At 45.0% G+C, this 14,965-nt stretch overlaps 1 protein-coding gene and 2 pseudogenes across 3 annotated transcripts in view; 2 read left to right on the forward strand and 1 right to left on the reverse strand.

Annotated features, from left to right (window-relative positions):
• AUH (AU RNA binding methylglutaconyl-CoA hydratase) overlaps positions 1–14,965 on the forward strand; it is a 625,046-nt gene that overhangs the window by 113,080 nt on the left and 497,001 nt on the right. The window lies entirely within an intron of this gene.
• Positions 8,781–8,899, reverse strand: LOC134953589 (5S ribosomal RNA; annotated as a pseudogene).
• On the forward strand, positions 9,693–9,811 carry LOC134953600 (5S ribosomal RNA; annotated as a pseudogene).

A 14,965-nucleotide genomic window follows, 5' to 3' on the forward strand; every position in this document is an offset into this window, starting at 1 on the left:
CCACTCTATTTGTGGTACCGAAGCCGGATGGCTCGGTAAGGCCTATTCTAAATCTGAAGTCCTTGAACCTATACATAAAGAAGTTCAAGTTCAAGATGGAGTCACTCAGAGCAGTGATAGCGAACCTGGAAGAAGGGGACTTTATGGTATCCTTGGACATCAAGGATGCGTATCTCCACGTTCCAATTACCCCTCACACCAGGGGTACCTCAGGTTCGTTGTACAAAACTGTCACTATCAGTTTCAGACGCTGCCGTTTGGTTTGTCCACGGCACCTCGGGTCTTTACAAAGGTAATGGCCGAGATAATATTTCTTCTTCGAAGAAAAGGCGTATTAATTATCCCATACTTGGACGATCTCCTAATAAGGGCAAGGTCCAGAGAACAGCTAGAGATGGGTTTAGCACTATCTCAAGAGGTGCTAAAGCAGCACGGATGGATTCTGAATATTCCAAAATCCCAATTAATGCCGACAACTCGTCTGCTGTTCCTGGGGATGATTCTGGACACAGTTCAGAAAAAGGTTTTTCTTCCCGAAGAAAAAGCCAAGGAGTTATCTGACCTGGTCAGGAACCTCCTAAAACCAGGAAAGGTGTCTGTACATCAATGCACAAGAGTCCTGGGAAAAAATGGTAGCTTCTTACGAAGCAATCCCTTTCGGCAGATTCCATGCAAAGGGATCTGTTGGACAAATGGTCAGGGTCGCATCTTCAGATGCACCTGCGGATAACCCTGTCGCCGAGGACAAGGGTATCCCTTCTGTGGTGGTTGCAGGAGGCTCATCTATTGGAGGGCCGCAGATTCGGCATACAGGATTGGATCCTGGTGACCACGGATGCCAGCCTGAGAGGCTGGGGAGCAGTCACACAGGGAAGAAATTTCCAGGGAGTGTGGTCGAGCCTGAAAAAGTCTCTTCACATAAGCATTCTGGAACTAAGAGCAATCTACAATGCTCTAAGCCAGGCGGAACCTCTGCTTCAAGGAAGACCGGTGTTGATCCAGTCGGACAACATCACGGCAGTCGCCCATGTAAACAGACAGGGCGGCACAAGAAGCAGGAGGGAAATGGCAGAAGCTGCCAGGATCCTTCGCTGGGCGGAGAATCACGTGATAGCACTGTCAGCAGTATTCATCCCGGGCGTGGACAACTGGGAAGCAGACTTCCTCAGCAGACACGACCTTCACCCGGGAGAGTGGGGACTTCATCCAGAAGTTTTCCACATGCTATTAAACCGTTGGGTAAAACCAATGGTGGACATGATGGCGTCTCGCCTCAACAAAACACTGGACAGGTATTGCGCCAGGTCAAGAGATCCGCAGGCAATAGCTGTGGACGCGCTGGTAACACCTTGGGTGTACCAGTCGGTATATGTGTTTCCTCCTCTGCCTCTCATACCAAAGGTATTGAGGATTATACGGCAAAGAGGAGTAAGACTAGTGGCTCCGGATTGGCCAAGAAGGACTTGGTACCCGGAACTTCAAGAGATGGTCACGGACGATCCGTGGCATCTACTTCTGAGAAGGGACCTGCTTCAGCAGGGTCCTTGTCTTTTTCAAGACTTACCGCGGCTGCGTTTGACGGCATGGCGTTGAATGCCAGATCCTAAAAGGAAAAGGCATTCCAGAAGAAGTCATTCCTACCTTGATAAAGGCAAGGAAGGAAGTCACCGCGAAGCATTATCGCCGTATTTGGCGAAAATATGTTGCGTGGTGCGAGCAGCGGAGTGCTCCGATGGAGGAATTTCAACTGGGTCGTTTTCCTACATTTCCTGCAATCAGGATTGTCTATGGGTCTCAAATTGGGATCTATTAAGGTTCAAATTTCGGCCCTATCAATATTCTTCCACAAAGAATTGGCCTCAGTCCCTGAGGTCCAGATTTTTATCAAAGGAGTACTGCATATACAGCCTCCTGTGGTGCCTAAGGTGGCACCGTGGGATCTAAATGTAGTTTTAGATTTCCTCAAATCCAATTGGTTTGAACCACTAAAGAATGTGGATTTGAAATATCTCACATGGAAAGTGACTATGTTACTGGCCCTGGCTTCGGCCGGGAGAGTATCTGAACTGGCGGCTTTGTCTTATAAAAGCCCTTATTTAATTTTCCATTCGACATAGGGCAGAGCTGCGGACGCGTCCGCATTTTCTCCCTAAGGTGGTATCAGCGTTTCACCTGAACCAGCCTATTGTAGTGCCTGCGGCTACAGACGACTTGAAGGACTCCAAGTTGTTGGACGTTGTCAGAGCCTTAAAAATATACATTTAAAGGACGGCTGGAGTCAGAAAATCTGACTCGCTGTTTATACTGTATGCACCCAACAAGTTGGGTGCACCTGCTTCTAAGCAGTCGATTGCTCGTTGGTTTTGTAACAAAATTCAACTTGTACATTCTGTGGCAGGCCTGCCACAGCCTAAATCTGTTAAGGCCCATTCCGCAAGGAAGGTGGGCTCATCTTGGGCGGCTGCCCGAGGGGTCTCGGCATTACAACTCTGCCGAGCAGCTACGTGGTCAGGGGAGAACACGTTTGTAAATTTTTACAAATTTGATACCCTGGCAAAGGAGGACCTGGAGTTCTCTCATTCGGTGCTGCAGAGTCATCCGCACTCTCCCGCCCGTTTGGGAGCTTTGGTATAATCCCCATGGTCCTTTCAGGAACCCCAGCATCCACTTAGGACGATAGAGAAAATAAGAATTTACTTACCGATAATTCTATTTCTCGGAGTCCGTAGTGGATGCTGGGCGCCCATCCCAAGTGCGGATTATCTGCAATACTTGTACATAGTTATTGTTAACTAATTCGGGTTATTGTTTAGGAAGCCATCTTTCAGAGGCTCCTCTGTTATCATACTGTTAACTGGGTTTAGATCACAAGTTGTACGGTGTGATTGGTGTGGCTGGTATGAGTCTTACCCGGGATTCAAAATCCTCCCTTATTGTGTACGCTCGTCCGGGCACAGTACCTAACTGGAGTCTGGAGGAGGGTCATAGGGGGAGGAGCCAGTACACACCACCTGACCTGTAAAAGCTTTACTTTTGTGCCCTGTCTCCTGCGGAGCCGCTATTCCCCATGGTCCTTTCAGGAACCCCAGCATCCACTACGGACTCCGAGAAATAGAATTATCGGTAAGTAAATTCTTATTTTAATCAATAAGTAATATTGGTACATATTGAATTCATATAATTACCAATTAGGGCTAAGTGCCCATCTAATGAAAAATGCACCAGGAAGGTGTTAGCATCTTACTAGTGCATTGAAAATAGAGATCACATATCTACATATAAGGATCTTGGGACACAGTCAGTGGATAGAACAAAAGTATGTCCAACAGTCCGGTAAACTACCCAGCATGAGAAAGTATATGTTGATATATTACCCAGTCCTTATATGCCGTATATTGCCTGCTGGCTCTTGGTTCTAGCTTCTGTTATGCAGGTCCAGGATGATGAAATAATCCTCTCTGTAATGATGCTGGTCCAGATAAAAATGTCCATTTTATATGTGATTAAGTAAAAGCTCAACGTGTTTCAGTGTGGAAGTACCCACATCTTCCTTGGGAGCAAATGGTTTAGGTTGGCAAATAGCTGGTATTTATACCTCACAGATTAGATCATGAATGTCAGGTCTATAACATCTTATATCTTGTCTTATTAAACAACCTGCCATGCTAAACAGTAAACGTCTATAAGTGTATATAAGGCATATTTATACATTTTATACAAACCAATCAATTCATAGAAAATATCCTTAATCTAAAAGATAACATTTAGTTATATAAATCTGGTGGGGTCACGTGATTGTACATGTGAAACAAGTAATCAATTGGATCTTGCACATAGATTTCTTACTGATCTTATTGTAAACTATGGGCCTCATTCAGAACTTGCCGCTGTTCCGTCCTGCATTTCCGTTTGCCTATATCGCCAAACTGCGCACGCATTGCGGCTGCACAGGCTCAATCATTGCGGGCGCATCACGGAAGGATGCTGCTGCAATGTGATGGACAGCGGTGGGCATTTGCGGGGCAGCGACACGGTGTTGGGAGGCGTGGTGGGCTGAATGGGTGCGTGCTAGGAGCATTTTTGGGGTGGCTGCTTGACGTCATACGCAGCCGGTCCGATTAAAAAAAATGGCTGCGGACCGCCTGACCTCGCAGCCAAGCTGCACTGCCAGGGGTGAACCTTAATTCGATGCATCTGTAATTAAATTGCGGGTGCATTGTGAGGCGCTGCTACGAATCCTTGGCAGCCTTTCCCTGTGCTAGGCGGCCCCCAGCATGTGAGATGTACGCAGATCTTGCTGCGCATGCTGAGATCTGCTTCCATCTTTGAATAACCCATATCAGAATTTTTCTTTTCTCCTTTCATATTAATTCCACATGTGTAGACTAATGTCAAATACAGCGATCCAGTATAAATCCCCCAAATATAAAATAAATACTCACTAATTAGCATGTATCTGCTAAGAAGAACTGGCATTTCCTGATTCTGTGATGCCGGTGCGGTCATGTGACACAACGCCACGTGACTGCTTCTGGCCAATAGGGTTGCTCATGGAGACATTTGTTCTATGCAGCCACTGGGGGTAATTCCAAGTTGATCGCAGCAGGAATTTTGGTAGCAATTGGACAAAACCATGTGCACTGCAGGGGAGACAGATTTAACATGTGCACAGAGAGTTAGATTTGGGTGGGGTGTGTTCAATCTGCAATCTGATTTGCAGTGTAAAAATAAAGCAGCCAGTATTTATCCTGCACAGACACAAAATAACCCACCCAAATCTAACTCTCTCTGCACATGTTATATCTGCCTCCCCTGCAGTGCACATGGTTTTGCCCAACTGCTAAAAAAATTCCTTCTGCGATCAACTTGGAATTACCCCCACTATCTCTTCCCGGTTACACACTATCAGTGCAGTCACATGACATCATATCACATGACCGCAACCAGCTTTTGGGAGTGTGGATGAGTTTGATAGGTACGAGCCACTGTATACATATACTCATCCATCTGCAATTCCACATGATGCATGCAGCATATTAAATTACAAACAGTGATATATATATATATATATATATATATATACACACACTGCTCAAAAAAATAAAGGGAACACTAAAATAACACATCCTAGATCTGAATGAATGAAATATTCTTATTAAATACTTTGTTCTTTACATAGTTGAATGTGCTGACAACAAAATCACACAAAAATTATCAATGGAAATCAAATTTATTAACCCATGGAGGTCTGGATTTGGAGTCACCCTCAAAATTAAAGTGGAAAAACACACTACAGGCTGATCCAACTTTGATGTAATGTCCTTAAAACAAGTCAAAATGAGGCTCAGTAGTGTGTGTGGCCTCTACGTGCCTGTATGACCTCCCTACAACCTACACAAGTGGCTCAGGTAGTGCAGCTCATCCAGGATGGCACTTCAATGCGAGCTGTGGCAAGAAGGTTTGCTGTGTCTGTCAGCTTAGTGTCCAGAGCATTGGGGCGCTACCAGGAGACAGGCCAGTACATCAGGAGATGTGGAGGAGGCCGTAGGAGGGCAACAACCCAGCAGCAGGACCGCTACCTCCGCCTTTGTGCAAGGAGGAACAGGAGGAGCACTGCCAGGGCCCTGCAAAATGACCTCCAGCAAGCTACAAATGTGCATGTGTCTACTCAAACTATCAGAAACAGACTCCATGCGGGTGGTATGAGGGCCCGACGCCCACAGGTGGGGGTTGTGCTTACAGCAGGACGTTTGGCATTTGCCAGAGAACACCAAGATTGACAAATTCGCCACTGGTGCCCTGTGCTCTTCACAGATGAAAGCAGGTTCTCACTGAGCACATGTGACAGACGTGACAGAGTCTGGAGATGCCAAGGAGAACATTCTGCTGCCTGCAACATCATCCAGCATGACCGGTTTGGCAGTGGGTCAGTAATGGTGTGGGGTGGCATTTCTTTGGGGGGGGCCACACAGCCCTCCATGTGCTCGCCAGAGGTAGCCTGACTGCCATTAGGTACCGAGATGAGATCCTCAGACCCCTTGTGAGACCATATGCTGGTGCGGTTTTCCCTGGGTTCCTCCTAATGCAAGACAATGCTAGACCTTATGTGGCTGGAGTGTGTCAGTAGTTCTTGCAAGATGAAGGCATTGATGCTATGGACTGGCCCGCCCGTTCCCCAGACCTGATTCCAATTGAGCACATCTGGGACATCATGTCTCGCTCCATCCACCAATGGCTCCAAATCCAGACCTCCATGGGTTAATACATTTGATTTCCATCGATAATTTTTGTGTAATTTAGTTGTCAGCACATTCAACTATGTAAAGAACAAAGTATTTAATAAGAATATTTCATTCATTCAGATCTTAGATGTGTTATTTTAGTGTTCCCTTTACTTTTTTGAGCAGTGTATGTATGTATGTATGTATGTATGTATGTATGTATGTATGTATATATATATGTGTATGTATGTATGTATGTGTATATATATATATATATATATATATATATAACATGGCAATATGTCCAGCATTCTAATTATACAGTTCCTCAACCTGGTACCCTTACACCTCACAGTGTAAAATACATTTGGTGTGGGCAGGTGCAGCACTCAAGGCTTGTTTGTGGAGGAAATAATGACACCAGACCACAGTGGTCTATCAACGTTTCAATCTTGTTAAAAGATTTTCTTCAGTATCCTGAAGAAAATCTTTTAACAAGATTGAAATGTTGATAGACCACTGTGGTCTGGTGTCATTATTTCCTTCAAAAGCCAACCTTGAGCGCAGCACCTGCCCACACCAAACTATATATATAAATTCAGTCATAAGTCAACACTAATAGAATTATTGTTTAGTCTATATTTCTCTAACGTCCTAGTTGATGCTGGGGACTCCGTAAGGACCATGGGGAATAGACGGGCTCCGCAGGAGACTGGGCACTCTAAGAAAGATTTAGTACTACTGGTGTGCACTGGCTCCTCCCTCTATGCCCCTCCTCCAGACCTCAGTTAGAATCTGTGCCCGGCCAGAGCTGGGTGCTTTTAGTGGGCTCTCCTGAGCTTGCTAATAAGAAAGTATTTTAGTTAGGTTTTTTATTTTCAGAGAGCTTCTGCTGGCAACAGACTCTCTGCTACGAGGGACTGAGGGGAGAGAAGCAAACCTACTAACTGCGGCTAGGTTGCGCTTCTTAGGCTACTGGACACCAATAGCTCCAGAGGGTTCGAACACAGGATCTTAACCTTGGTCGTCCGTTCCTGGAGCCGTGCCGCCGTCCCCCTCGCAGAGCCAGAAGACAGAAGCCGGCAGAAGCAAGAAGACATCGAAATCGGCGGCAGAAGACTCCTGTCTTCACATGAGGTAGCGCACAGCACTGCAGCTGTACGCCATTGCTCCCACACTAACCCACACACTCCGGTCACTGTAGGGTGCAGGGCGCAGGGGGCCCTGGGCAGCTACTAAGTACCTACTGGCAAAAGCAGCATATATACAGTTGGACACTGTTAAATGAATGAGCCCCCGCCATTAATTTTACACAAAATCGCGGGAGAAGCCCGCTGCTGAGGGGACGGGGCCTTCTTCCTCAGCACTCACCAGCGCCATTTTCTCTCCACAGCTCCGCTGAGAGGAAGCTCCCCAGGCTCTCCCCTGCACGATAGAGAGGGTGTAAAAGAGAGGGGGGGCACATAAATTTGGCGTAAAAACAATGTATACAGCAGCTACTGGGTTAACACTAAGTTACTGTGTGATTCCTGGGTCATATAGCGCTGGGGTGTGTGCTGGCATACTCTCTCTCTGTCTCTCCAAAGGGCCTTGTGGGGGAACTGTCTTCAAATAGAGCATCCCCTGTGTGTGTGGTGTGTCGGTACGTGTGTGTCGACATGTCTGAGGTAAAAGGCTCCCCTGAGGAGGAGATAGAGCAAATATGTGTGTGAGAGGGTGTCTCCGTCGACAACACCGACACCTGTTTGGATATGTGTAAGTGCTGAGGTGAATTTATTGCACAAAAGATTAGAGAACAGACAGGAAATCTACCCATAGAAAGACAAAGGGCGATCTGGCACAGGATTTATCTATTTATGATAGTCTATCGATTAGGAGGAGAAAAAAACCAAAGTTGGACAGTGTATTACCCTTGTTAGTAAGGGAAAAAAACAGCATAAATGGCCGTTTTTTGTATATATGTTATGCTGTCCGGGTTGGTGGTGCACCCAGAGCCAGAAAGTACGTAGACTTGCAATGGGAGAAAACAGAAGGCTCTTGTGTGGGCGCACTCTTAGAAAGAAAGTTGAAAATATATGACAATTTTATGAGATGCTTAAGATATAACTTTTATTAACATCATTAAAAAACAAATACCCTTCCCAAGGATCAATAACTGAAAAAATATATTAAAGTTGTTCTGGTCTCTTTGTTATAAAGAGTATTTGGAAAGGTTGTAGACATTGATTAGTCATACCCCCATTTCCCCTGACCAGTACAGGATTTCTGTATTAATGGAACCAAGGGTTGGTCAAGACACAGTTATGTAAGGAAAATTCAAACACTTGGACTGTGGATAACTAGAGTGGTGATCAGCAGTCACCACTCTAAGGATTGTACACCTAAATTACCTGCAAATGTCATAATTTGAAGAAAAATTTCAAGAAAGATTTATGGGCATCATGAAGTCAGTAAAAGAAACTACTAATATTGTAGACACTATAGTAAAGAATTGCTGGATAGAGTTTAGTGGTGATACTGCTGTTGGTGTGTTATTATCACATAGAGGGGGAAATTCCCACTCTACAACACCAGGTATTCGCAGGTAGTCGCCTTTCCTGATACTGACCTGGCCCAACGCTGTTTAGCTTCCAAGATCGGACGAGATCGGGCGCTGACAGCGTGGTATGGTAGTAGAGTTATTATGTGTACACCAATGAGAGTGCACCTATATAAGAAATATGAATTTAAAGAGAACAGAGAAAAGATATAATAGAGGATAGGAAAAAGATTTGTGAAAATATGTGGATCTGCTTTTCACGTTAGACCCGGTTCAAAAATTCCCACTGTTGTGGTTCAATGTACCGAGAATCATGAATGAGAGTCCACGAAATTAGTGATGATAGAATATATTAACCGGTTAATTGGATGATATGTATATTTAAGCTGATCACTTTAACTGCATAAAGCAGAGCTTTTGCTACTGCACATATACAAAATAAGTATTCCAGATGAAAATGAGAGAATAAGTAAAGAATGAGAGATATACTGGGAACAAATTCTCTCAATATTGGAGGGAGTACAAATAAAAGCACCCTAAGTCAATTGTGGAATATAGATAGTCAAATGCTTTGACAAGTAAATTTCATAAAGCACAAAACATGAAAAATAAACACAGAAAGAGAGTAGTCCCTATAAGCAAGACACAATTGCCACAAAATTGCAAGTGTTTACAAAAGGAAAAATCAATCATTGATGCCTGACAATTATGCTATGTAGGTAATAAGATAGTGGTAATTTACAATGAAATCATTCATGATTCTCGGTACATTGAACCACAACAGTGGGAATTTTTGAACCGGGTCTAACGTGAAAAGCAGATCCACATATTTTCACAAATCTTTTTCCTATCCTTAAATTATATTTTTTCTCTGTTCTCTTTAAATTCATATTTCTTATATAGGTGCACTCTCATTGGTGTACACATAATAACTCTACTACCATACCACGCTGTCAGCGCCCGATCTCGTCCGATCTTGGAAGCTAAACAGCGTTGGGCCAGGTCAGTATCAGGAAAGGCGACTACCTGCGAATACCTGGTGTTGTAGAGTGGGAATTTCCCCCTCTATGTGATAATAACACACCAACAGCAGTATCACCACTAAACTCTATCCAGCAATTCTTTACTATAGTGTCTACAATATTAGTACAGGTTGAGTATCCCATATCCAAATATTCCGAAATACGGAATATTCCGAAATACGGACTTTTTTGAGTGAGAGTGAGAAAGTGAAACCTTTGTTTTTTGATGGTTCAATGTACACAAACTTTGTTTAATACACAAAGTTATTAAAAATATTGTATTAAATGACCTGCAGGCTGTGTGTATAAGTTGTATATGAAACATAAATGAATTGTGTGAATGTACACACACTTTGTTTAATGCACAAAGTTATAAAAAATATTCTCTAAAATGACCATCAGGTGTGTGTATAAGGTGTATATGTAACATAAATGCTTTCTGTGCTTAGATTTAGGTCCCATCACCATGATATCTCATTATGGTATGCAATTATTCCAAAATACGGAAAAATCCCATATCCAAAATACCTCTGGTCCCAAGCATTTTGGATAAGGGAGACTCAACCTGTAGTTTCTTTTACTGACTTCATGATGCCCATAAATCTTTCTTGAAATTTTTCTTCAAATTATGACATTTGTAGGTAATTTAGGTGTACAATCCTTAGAGTGGTGACTGCTGATCACCACTCTAGTTATCCACAGTCCAAGTGTTTGAATTTTCCTTACATAACTGTGTCTTGACCAACCCTTGGTTCCATTAATACAGAAATCCTGTACTGGTCAGGGGAAATGGGGGTATGACTAATCAATGTCTACAACCTTTCCAAATACTCTTTATAACAAAGAGACCAGAACAATTTTTATATATTTTTTCAGTTATTGATCCTTGGGAAGGGTATTTGTTTTTTAATGATGTTAATAAAAGTTATATCTTAAGCATCTCATAAAATTGTCATATATTTTCAACTTTCTTTCTAAGAGTGCGCCCACACAAGAGCCTTCTGTTTTCTCCCATTGCAAGTCTAGGAAATCTACCCATGTCTGTCCCTGTGTCACAGAGACCTTCAGAGTCTCACAATGCTCACTATCCAAAATAATAAACACTGATATCGACACAGAGTTTGACTCCAGTGTCGACTACGATAATGCAAAGTTACAGCCAAGATGGCTGAAAGGTATTCAATATATGATTATTGTAATAAAAGATGATTTGCATATCACTGATGACTCATTTGTCCCTGACACAAGGGTACACATGTTAAGGGGAAGAAAGCTGAGGTAAATTTCCCTCCTCTCATGAGGAAAAAGAGCGGGAATCTCCAAACAAGAGACTGCAGCTTCCCACAAAAAATTCTCAGGCAGTATCCTTTCCCCACTAGGGCCAGGATGTGTTGGGAATCTTCCCCTAGGGTGTCCTGTTTGCACAGAAGGTAGCACTAGCTATTCTCAGGGATCCTGCAGATAGCGTGCACATTCTAGTATACTACTCAGACCGGCGATTGTGTCGGCATGGGTTTATAGCGCGGTGGCAGCGTGGACAGGTACCTTATCAGCAGAGATTGAGACCCTAGTATGCATATATATATATATATATATATATATATGTATATATATATATATATATATATATATATATATATATATTAAAGATGCTGTCTTAAGTGATAGATATATATATATATAAAACATGCCCAAAGAGACATGAGTATACTGGGTCCTAGAGTCAAAGCTATGTCGATTTCTGCTTGACGTGTCCTGTAGAATATGCAATGGACAGATGATGCCGACTTAAGAGGCATGTGGAAGGCTGAGGATTGTGTGGAGAAGGGTTCTCGGACCTGGTCTACACAGCTATAGCTGGTAATTCTGATATTTTGCCTTATATTCCTGCACAGCCTAGGAAAGCACGACATTATCAAATGCAGCCTTTCGAATAAAGAAACAAGAAAGTCCGAGGTGCGTCCTCTCTTGCCAGAGGCGGGGGCACAGGAAAGAAGCTGCACAACACAGCTAGTTCCCAGGAACAGAAGTCCTCCCCGGCCTCTACAAAAAATCCACCGCAAGGCGGAGCTAGGCCCGGTGGGGGCACGCCTTCGTCAGTTCAGCCACAAGTGGGTTCACTCCCTGTTAGTTCCCTGGGCAATAGATATTGTGTCTCAGGGATACAAGCTGGACTTTGAGAAGACGCCCCCTCACCGACGGCCCTGCCGGCTCGCCCCCACGAGAGGGAAACAGTGTTAACTGCAATTCATAAATTGTATCTTCAACAGGTGGTGGTCAAGGTTCCCCTCCTTCAACATGTTGTAGTCCCGAAACCAGACGGTTCGGTCGGACCCATATTGAATTTAAAATCCCTGAACATATACCTGAAAGGGTTCAAGTTCAAGATGGAATCGCTAAGAGCGGTTATTGCAAGCCTGAAAGGGGGAGATTTTATGGTGACTCGGGACATAAAGGATGCATACCTTCATGTCCCCATTTATCCACCTCATCAGGCGTACCTCAGAATTGCGGTACGGGATGGTCATTACCAATTTCAGACGTTGCCGTTTGGTCTCTCCACGGCCTTGAGAATATTCACCAAGGTAATGGCGGAAATGATGGTGCTCCTGCGGAAGCAAGGTGTCACTATTATCACGTACTTGGACGATCTCCTCATAAAAGCGAGATCAAGAGAGCAGTTGCTGAACAGCGTATCACTTTCTCTGGAAGTGAAACGGCAACACGGCTGGATTCTATATATTCCAAAGTCGCAATTGGTTCTTACAGCTCATCTGCTTCTCCTAGGCATGATCCTAGACACAGACCAGAAAAGGGTTTATCTCCCGATAGAGAGAGCTCAGAAGCTCGTGACACTGGTCAGGAATCTGTTAAAACCAAAACAGGTGTCAGTGCATCACTGCACTCGAGTCCTGGGAAGGAGGGTGGCATCATTCGAGGCCATTCCCTTCGGCAGGTTCCATAGGAGGACCTTCCAATGGGACTTACTGGACAAGTGGTCCGGATCACATCTTCGGATGCATCGGTTAATCACCCTATCTCCCAGAGCCAGGGTGTCTCTCCTGTGGTGACTGCAGAGTGCTCACCTTCTCGAAGGTCGCAGATTCGGCATTCAGGACTGGGTCCTGGTGACCACGGATGCAAGCCTCCGAGGGTGGGGGGCAGTCACACAGGGAAGAAATTTCCAAGGGCTGTGGTCAAGGCAGGAGACTTGCCTTCACATCAATATCCTGGAACTAAGGGCCATATACAACGCCCTAAGTCAAGCGGAGACCCTGCTTCGCAGCCAACCGGTTCTGATCCAGTCAGACCGCAGTGGCTCATGTAAACCGCCAATGCGGCACAAGGAGCAGGGTGGCGATGGTAGAAGCCACCAGAATTCTTCGCTGGGCGGAGGATCACGTAAGCGCACTGTCAGCAGTGTTCATTCCGGGAGTGGACAACTGGGAAGCAGACTTCCTCAGCAGGCACGACCTCCACCCGGGAGAGTGGGGACTTCATCAGGAAGTCTTCACGCAGATTGCAAATCGATGGGAACTGCCACAGGTGGACATGATGGCGTCCCGCCTCAACAAAAAGCTAAAAAGGTATTGCGCCAGGTCAAGGGACCCTCAGGCGATAGCTGTGGACGCACTAGTAACACCGTGGGTGTTCCAGTCGGTCTATGTGTTTTCTCCTCTTCCTCTCATACCAAAGGTGCTGAGAATTGTAAGAAAAAGAGGAGTGAGAACAATACTCATTGTTCCGGATTGGCCAAGAAGGACTTGGTACCCGGAACTGCAAGAAATGCTCACAGAGGACCCATGGCCTCTGCCTCTCAGACAGGACCTTTTGCAACAAGGGCTCTGTCTGTTTCAAGACTTACCGCGGCTGCGTTTGACGGCATGGCGGTTGAACGCCGGATCCTAGCGGAAAAAGGCATTCCGGATGAAGTTATTCCTACGCTGATAAATGCTAGGAAGGACGTGACAGCAAAGCATTATCACCGTATATGGCGAAAATATGTTGCTTGGTGTGAGGCCAGGAAGGCCCCTACAGAGGAATTCCAGCTGGGTCGATTCCTGCACTTCCTACAGTCAGGTGTGACTATGGGCCTAAAATTAGGGTCCATAAAGGTCCAGATTTCGGCCCTATCCATTTTCTTTCAAAAAGAACTGGCTTCACTGCCTGAAGTTCAGACGTTTGTTAAGGGAGTGCTGCATATTCAGCCCCCTTTTGTACCACCGGTGGCACCTTGGGATCTTAACGTGGTGTTGGGTTTCCTGAAATCCCACTGGTTTGAGCCACTTAAGACTGTGGAGCTAAAGTATCTCACGTGGAAAGTGGTCATGCTGTTGGCCTTAGCTTCGGCTAGGCGTGTGTCAGAATTGGCGGCTTTGTCATGTAAAAGCCCCTATCTGGTTTTCCATATGGACAGGGCAGAATTGCGGACTCGTCCGCAATTTCTGCCAAAGGTGGTGTCATCTTTTCATTTGAACCAACCTATTGTGGTGCCTGCGGCTACTTGTGACTTGGAGGATTCCAAGCGGTTTGACGTAGTCCGGGCTTTGAAGATTTAGGTAACCAGAACGGCTGGAGTCAGGAAGACTGACTCGCTGTTTATCCTGTATGCATCCAACAAGCTGGGTGCTCCTGCTTCAAAGCAAACTATTGCTCGCTGGATCTGTAACACGATTCAGCAGGCTCATTTTGCGGCTGGATTGCCGCATCCAAAATCAGTGAAAGCCCATTCCACAAGGAAGGTGGGCTCTTCTTGGGCGGCTGCCCGAGTGGTCTCGGCATTACAGCTTTGCCGAGCTGCTACTTGGTCGGGTTCAAACACCTTTGCAAAATTCTACAAGTTTGATACCCTGGCTGAGGAGGACCTTGTGTTTGCCCATTCGGTGCTGCAGAGTCATCCGCACTCTCCCGCCCGTTTGGGAGCTTTGGTATAATCCCCATGGTCCTTACGGAGTCCCCAGCATCCACTAGGACGTTAGAGAAAGTAAGATTTTACTCACCGGTAAAACTATTTCTCGTAGTCCGTAGTGGATGCTGGGCGCCCATCCCAAGTGCGGACTTTCTGCAATACGTGTATATAGTTATTGCTTAATAAAGGGTTATGTTGGCATCCATTGGTTGATGCTCTGTTGTTTGTTCATACTGTTAACTGGGTAAGTTTATCACAAGTTATACGGTGTGAT

The sequence above is a fragment of the Pseudophryne corroboree genome, chromosome 1 (assembly GCF_028390025.1).
Source record: "Pseudophryne corroboree isolate aPseCor3 chromosome 1, aPseCor3.hap2, whole genome shotgun sequence".
Classification (NCBI taxonomy): domain Eukaryota; kingdom Metazoa; phylum Chordata; class Amphibia; order Anura; family Myobatrachidae; genus Pseudophryne; species Pseudophryne corroboree.